The following is a 6,714-nucleotide window of genomic DNA, read 5'->3' as shown; positions in this document are numbered from 1 at the left end:
CATCTGAAATAAGTTTAAACTAACTAAATGCTGAAGTTATCCTCCACATTTTTTGGGTAAATGTCCCTCATGTCTCTCAGCAAGTATCACCTGTCATTTTAGCCTTTTTCTTCTTCTTCCCAGAATCGGCAGAGTTCAGCTAAATTGTTGGCATTGTAATTTCAAATCCAGTTTTTAAATCAGTCCTCAAATGACAATCAGTTAGTCTATGGATTCAGTAAAGTAGTTTTTTTGTGTATGACATTGTGCATTCTCAGGTCTGCTGTTTCTGTTGCAAGCATTCAGAACCTTAAGCCATTTTAGAAAAAGTAAAACGACAGGATTTTGCTCCGAAATGGAGAAAAATGGAAATGCTAATAATGAGGAGCAGTGGAGTTGTCTGGTAGTAATTGGAGTATTTGCTCAGGTTGCAGTTCTGCATGAAGCAGCAGCAGCTAATGAGGCTGTTCTGCAGACTTCGTGATGATATTTAATTTTAGCCCTGATGCAGCAGAACATACGTTCAAACACTATGTAGTACATCATACAGAAATAACCACACGCTCAGCTCGTCCTTGTTCCTGCTATTATTTCCTGTCAGCAACTCATGTTTATTTTTTCAGGCAGCCAGCTGGTGTTGTAGTGTTAGTGGTGTACCCGTCCCATGGGGTCGGTAATTCGGCGGCGGTAATTCATGGTTCTGTTCACCTGTTCGACACCAGAGACGCATCGCCTCCATCGCAGAGGCTGAAGACAGATGAGGAGCACAAACAGCAGCATCGGCGCTCCTGGAGGTGACCCATCTGTGTTCAGAGCTGAGGTCCAGAACTGTATGCAGCTGCTGGGCTGGTAGGAGCAGCATTAGACAGGAAGGTTGCTGGTTTAAGGTGCTTTTGAGCAAGGCAAGAAACCTGTAACAGCTTCCAACAAACTGCCCCTGTGACTGTATTGTAACCAAAACAATTTGATTTGAAGTTACCTTCTGCACGGTTCCATTTCATTTATCTGAAAATGTCAGATTTGACATTTTTAATGTTTCATTATTTTTGTTATTGTTGTTGATTTACTATGAAATTAGATTGTGATCAGAATGTAGATGTCAATCATTCAGACTCTGTGTGTGTTTGTGTACATACGTACATACTGTACATGTTTTAACTGGTGGGGACGATTTTTAACTGAATAGTTTTGTTAAATTTTCAACAAAATACATCCACCATCAATAAAACCTGAGCCAACCTCAGAAAAACAAAGAGAAACACAAAACTTCTCCTTTATGCAGAATTGTCTGGGTGTCTCTCAAAATGGTTCAAGAATTGTTGTCGTGTTTTACAAGATCTGTCCACGAGTCTCTGTGATGGACTGGAGACCTGTCCAGTAAATGGTAAAGAAAATGTTCAGATACTACATGTATTATTTATATATGTTAAAAAATCTAATAAAGCAAAAAAATAAAGTTAAGCTGTAACATTTTAACTTTAGTTTTCTCTCAGATAAATCGGTAATCCGTAATTCACAATGATTTGACTCATAACAGATAGAGTCAGATTACACCCACACACACACACACACACACACACACAGACACACACACTCAGGTGCTGTCCAGGCAAATCAAAACAAGCCACTTATTTGCTCCCAGGTTGTTTAATTGGAGTCCCTGCAGCTCATTAATGGGAACACTAACGAGGAGTGCTGCCCACCGCTTTGCAATAAGCGTGGTCTCCAAACGTGTGAAGGCTAGACGTGGTGACATGGTTGGATGCTGGTGGGGTTCTTGGATGCTGGGGTGAGCAGTGTGATTGACAGCTCACAGCAGGGGGCGGGGCCACCAGGTCTTTGTTAATTGCAAAGTCAAGAATCAGCAGGAGTCTAAATGTGTTGTTGCACTTATATTGAACATGAAGTATTGATCAGATGTGTTGTTTATTTTTACAGATTGATGGATGGTGGTGGGGCAGGAGGGGGGCATTTCTCATAAAAAGGTTATTGGGTATCGATGAGGAGTTGATGGATTGTGGCATTTGCTTTCACTCTACTCTGCAATGTCAATGAAGAAGGTAAGAGCAGACAGAAAAGTTCAACGWCAGCAGAAAACTTTCTGTTTTGAGTAAACTTTACAAGACGTTCCACAAAGCATCAGGGACTATTTTTCTGCTAGAAAATTAGATTAACTGATTTAACTCTGTGCATTAGGAGGTGGAGTGGATTTGGGTTGAAAAGAAAAGCAGGTCTCATAAGAAACAACAATTCTGTTTTTGTGATGCRTCATGTTGGGTGGAACACGTTTGGCCCATAAGTTCCAGTTGTTGCTCACACTCCTGTCTTTAATTGTAAATCTTAAAATGAGCTGTTTTTTGTTCCTGCATGCAGAACCACAATGTACTGTTTTCTGAAATGCAAAAAATCCTTTAAAGTGATTTTTTAGAGTTCTCTTCCTATTCTGTTGAGAAAAATGTCTGACTAAGATCTATGTCTGCCACATTTATTGAATAAAAGAATGCAGACACTCTGCTGCTGCCAGGGTGAATCCACATCACTTTTTCTACTCCAGTTCATGTACTTAAATTCTGGAGGCCAGTTAGAAAAGAAGTAAAAAAAGAAAGAAAGGAAATCAGAGAAGAATGCCTTTGACTGTCAGGCAATGCTGGTCATTTATTCAGCACACCAGCGGGCACAGAGCCATGAATAAGGGAGCCAAGAAAATAAAAAAAGAGAAACCGATCCCATTTCATCTCTGCGGGAACATGACAGAGGAATAAAAGCAATACTAAAGTTCAATGGGCCCTGCAGATTTCCTTCTACATGTAATTTGTCACAAGCAGAGAGGTCCATCGGCTGTTAAGAGCCGATCCTGGAGCTTCACAACTGCTTCTGTTGCAGGATTTGTCACATAGCTGGACTGCACTGGAGTCCACACACACACACCACTCAGTTTTTTGTTTTTATTGTACTCTGAACAGTAAATCACGTTAAACCGCAGCACAAGCCTGAGGGTGAAAAGCTTGGTGTTTTGTGACCACACCCAGGCTGCAGAGCAGCAAACTGTCACCACTAGAGGGCAGAATTTCACTCCAACTGCTTTTAAAACAATGTTAAAACCTTTGTATAAGAATGTTAGTATGAACAACAGACTTCTCAATTGCTCTTTATGTACTTCCTGTAGTCTGTGTGTGAGCAGGGATGTCCAGACCACTTTCATCTTCTGGGAGGATTCCAAGTTGTTTCCACACCAACTAGGGGACAGTAGCTATATGTTTACACGTGCAAAACTCTTTGATCTGGTTGRAATGTATTTAGATTAAATAATCCCAATGAACTGTTTACATGCACCAGGTTTTATTCAGAACAGAAGCAATGACATGCACAGATTAATTTTCCCTAAAAAAAACAACAAAAAACAGAAGAAGTTCTACTTCTGTGATGAACATAAACAAAGATCTTCTGAGCCCAGAATGGACCTGCAACATGTTTAATAATGGTGGAGATGTTACTGCAATCCCTGGTTGAGTTACAGGTGAAGCAATATGTACAAGTGTTTCTTTTGGGGGGAGCAGCACATGCTGTTTGTCTTCCTTCTTTGATGGATGGGAGAACGGGAGGAAAAGTTCTGTGCTTCTTTAACTATAGCGTTGCTGTCCCTCCCTCCACAAAAGAGCAGAAACCAATGGATGAAACTGATAGAAGAAAGTCAGAAGTCATGAGCTTGAGTTTGKAATTGAAATGAGCTTCAGTTCAGGTCAATGTTTGCACAACCAGATTAAGATTATCACTTTGGCCTTCATATTTAGTTTTCCATCTTATTCCCAACAAATTATATATTTTAGCATTTGAAAATAAGGGGTAGATATAAGATTTTTCTTCACTCTGCACCCTTTTTATTCAGAACTTGATGCGTTTTTTCGTTTATTTTAATTATTGTATATAATCTTTTCAAATGAGTGAAAACAAGAAAAAAATTAGAAGCAACCAGCACATATAAAAGTTGCATTGCTTTTTTTAGCAGGCAGGAATAAATCAGACAGCAGTGAGGATATGTGTTGCTAGAAGCCAATAAGAACAGATTAAATAGCTTCTTCTGCTCAGCTGATATTGATTAGAGCTGACTGATGGGAAGCTTCAGAATTCCATTTGGAAAACACTTTTTTAAAAACACTTTRGTCTTGTCTGCACTACTCCAGAAATTTTTCAAACTGATACTTGTTTCTCAGTAGAGATGTAATTGAAGGTCATCTTTCGCGGTGAAATGTGATAATTATCAGGTAGAGGTGAATGCCAGATCTGCTTCAATCTGCTTGGAGGAGGAAGCTGTGACCTAACTTCGATATTTATTCAGACTCCTCTGATGCTGTGTAATTGATGACAGACTGCAGGTTCTGAAACCTGGGTTACACTCATCTCCAAACTATTGATTTAACAGTTAATCCACAGGTTAACCCTTCAGTCAGCTTACAGCTCTGAGGAAGGAGCTTCTTCTGAAAGGTGAACAGACTTCGAGCTGTAAAAAATACTTGATTGAAGACTTCAGTTGCTCCAAATGCACACATTTCCAATAAGCTACCAAAAGAAAGTGAATCTGGTTTTAATGAGGCTGACAATCATATGCAGATTTCAAAAGTATTAATTTGCTTTGGTGTCCTTATTTGTTGCCTTACAACCTGGATTTTTAAAAATGTTGAATGTTAAAAGTTTAAATGTTTTCATCAGGGTGGAAAACCCCATACAGGTTCAAGGGAGTGTTTGACTCAGATGAAGGAGTTTAAGTATCTTGGGGTCTTGTTCATGAATGATGGTAGAATGGAGAGGGAGATGGATTGATGAATCAGGGCCTCATCCTCATGAGAGCATTGTTTCAGCCTGTGATAGTCCAAAGGCAAGGCTCTCTGTTTACTAGTACAGTGTACATTTTTTGTACAGTGACCTGAGAGGGTGTTTGCTGGGACAGAACCATTTAAATAATTTTATTCAGTTTATTTATATGGTTCCAAGTCCCAACAAACATCATATCAGATCTTTGTACAAAAAAACAATCAGTCTAAAGAAGCAGCAGATTGTGTTGAATCACTTCATCACAGCCTCCATCCTGAGTCAGTGGTGACAGTGGATAGGTGGGGGACAGGAGAGAGACACACACAGAAGGACTGGTCTAGACCTAGATGTAAATGAACTGAATTGAATGGAGTTAAAATGAAATAAACTGAAATGAGTTTCCTTTGTAGGAGCTGTCATCTGGTGGGATGAGGGTTAAGGTTAGGGCACATTTACTTGGTTTTCAATGTGCTTTAAAATGTTAAATTGAATTTATATACAGTAGTTGTTGATAAAAACCTGTAACTGAACTTAAGAATTGTTTTGGATGAGAAGTCAATTGTCTTCAGGAATCAAAAAATAAAGTACTGCTGCCTTATTTTGAACCAACTTGGCAATTTATAAATCTTAATTGTCTGTTACTAACTGTATCATTTTGTTTTAATTTTTAAAGTCATCAGAAATTAGTCATTACCTGACTTCATGGTTAGTGCTAATTAGTACGTTAACACTCCTCATGAGTCTGATGGCTGTCAAACTTTGACAGCAGTGTGAATACACACATGTCATGTAGTGGCATGTGCAATTAGAAAAATAAAAAGAATCACTGAAGTTGTGGTCATGGTAGCATAAATAATGCAGGGCAACATGACTAATAATTAGTGGTGCATTGTTCTCATTAGTTATATAAAAAATAACCAACAACAGACTTCCTAGAAAACAAAGCTATTTAAGGCTACATGTCTGCCTCTTGCACATATCAGCATGCTAACTTTAGCATTTAGCTTCATAAAACCAAAAGTAAAGTTTGGCCCAGCCATCTGTCTGTTTTCTTCCTCTTATCCAGGGTCAGGTCTTGGGGGCAGCAGCCTCAGCAGAGACCCAGACTTCCCTCTCTCCAGACACTTGGACCAGCTCCTCTGGGGGAATCCCAAGGTGTTCCCAGACCAGCTGAGAAACATAGTCCCTCCAGCGTGTCCTGGGTCTTCCTCTGGGTCTCCTCCCAGTGGGACGTGTCCAGAACACCTCACCAGGGAGGAGTCCAGGAGGCATCCTAACCAGATGAACCACCTCAACTGGTGGTAAAATTAGGTGTTTTTGAATAAAAAAATAATCTGTATGTTTGTCCACTGGTTTCCTCTTTGCCAACTTTTCAAACTGTCCAGAATGTAAGAGATGTTGATTCTAATATAGTCCTTAAATATACAGTAACCCCAAAATGTTTCATGGATCACAGATAAAAATAGTTGTCTCTTTTAGAGATAAACTGCTGCAGCTACAACTGCTGACTGAAACCAGAYGAATAGATAGAGGAGGGAGAAAAGTAAGTAATTTACAATCTGTGAAATTTCTGCTAATTTAGTTCTTATATTCAAATATTAACACTAAAATGAATATTCAAATACTCCCGTTTAAAGCAAAAGAAGTTTCTTCTGCTCCWTTTTTGTTGCTGAATGAGGGCCCTGCTGCAAAGGATGCTGGGAATACTGAAAACTAAAACTGTAAGTCAGAAGGTTTGGTCTGTATTGAAGAGGAAGAACAGAAAACACAATCCTGGAGTTGAGGGCCATGTCACAAAGTGAGCTTTTCTGGGCCAAGCCAAGCTAGCAGGAGTGTCATCAAGCAGTTCACTACATGTTCAAGGATATTATTCTGCAAGTTAATAAGATGTAGAAAAATAAGTGTCAGGGTAATTTGCCAAAAATA

This window comes from Austrofundulus limnaeus, unplaced genomic scaffold, assembly GCF_001266775.1.
Source record: "Austrofundulus limnaeus strain Quisiro unplaced genomic scaffold, Austrofundulus_limnaeus-1.0 Scaffold1201, whole genome shotgun sequence".
NCBI lineage: Eukaryota > Metazoa > Chordata > Actinopteri > Cyprinodontiformes > Rivulidae > Austrofundulus > Austrofundulus limnaeus.
This window is presented reverse-complemented; position numbering follows the sequence as displayed.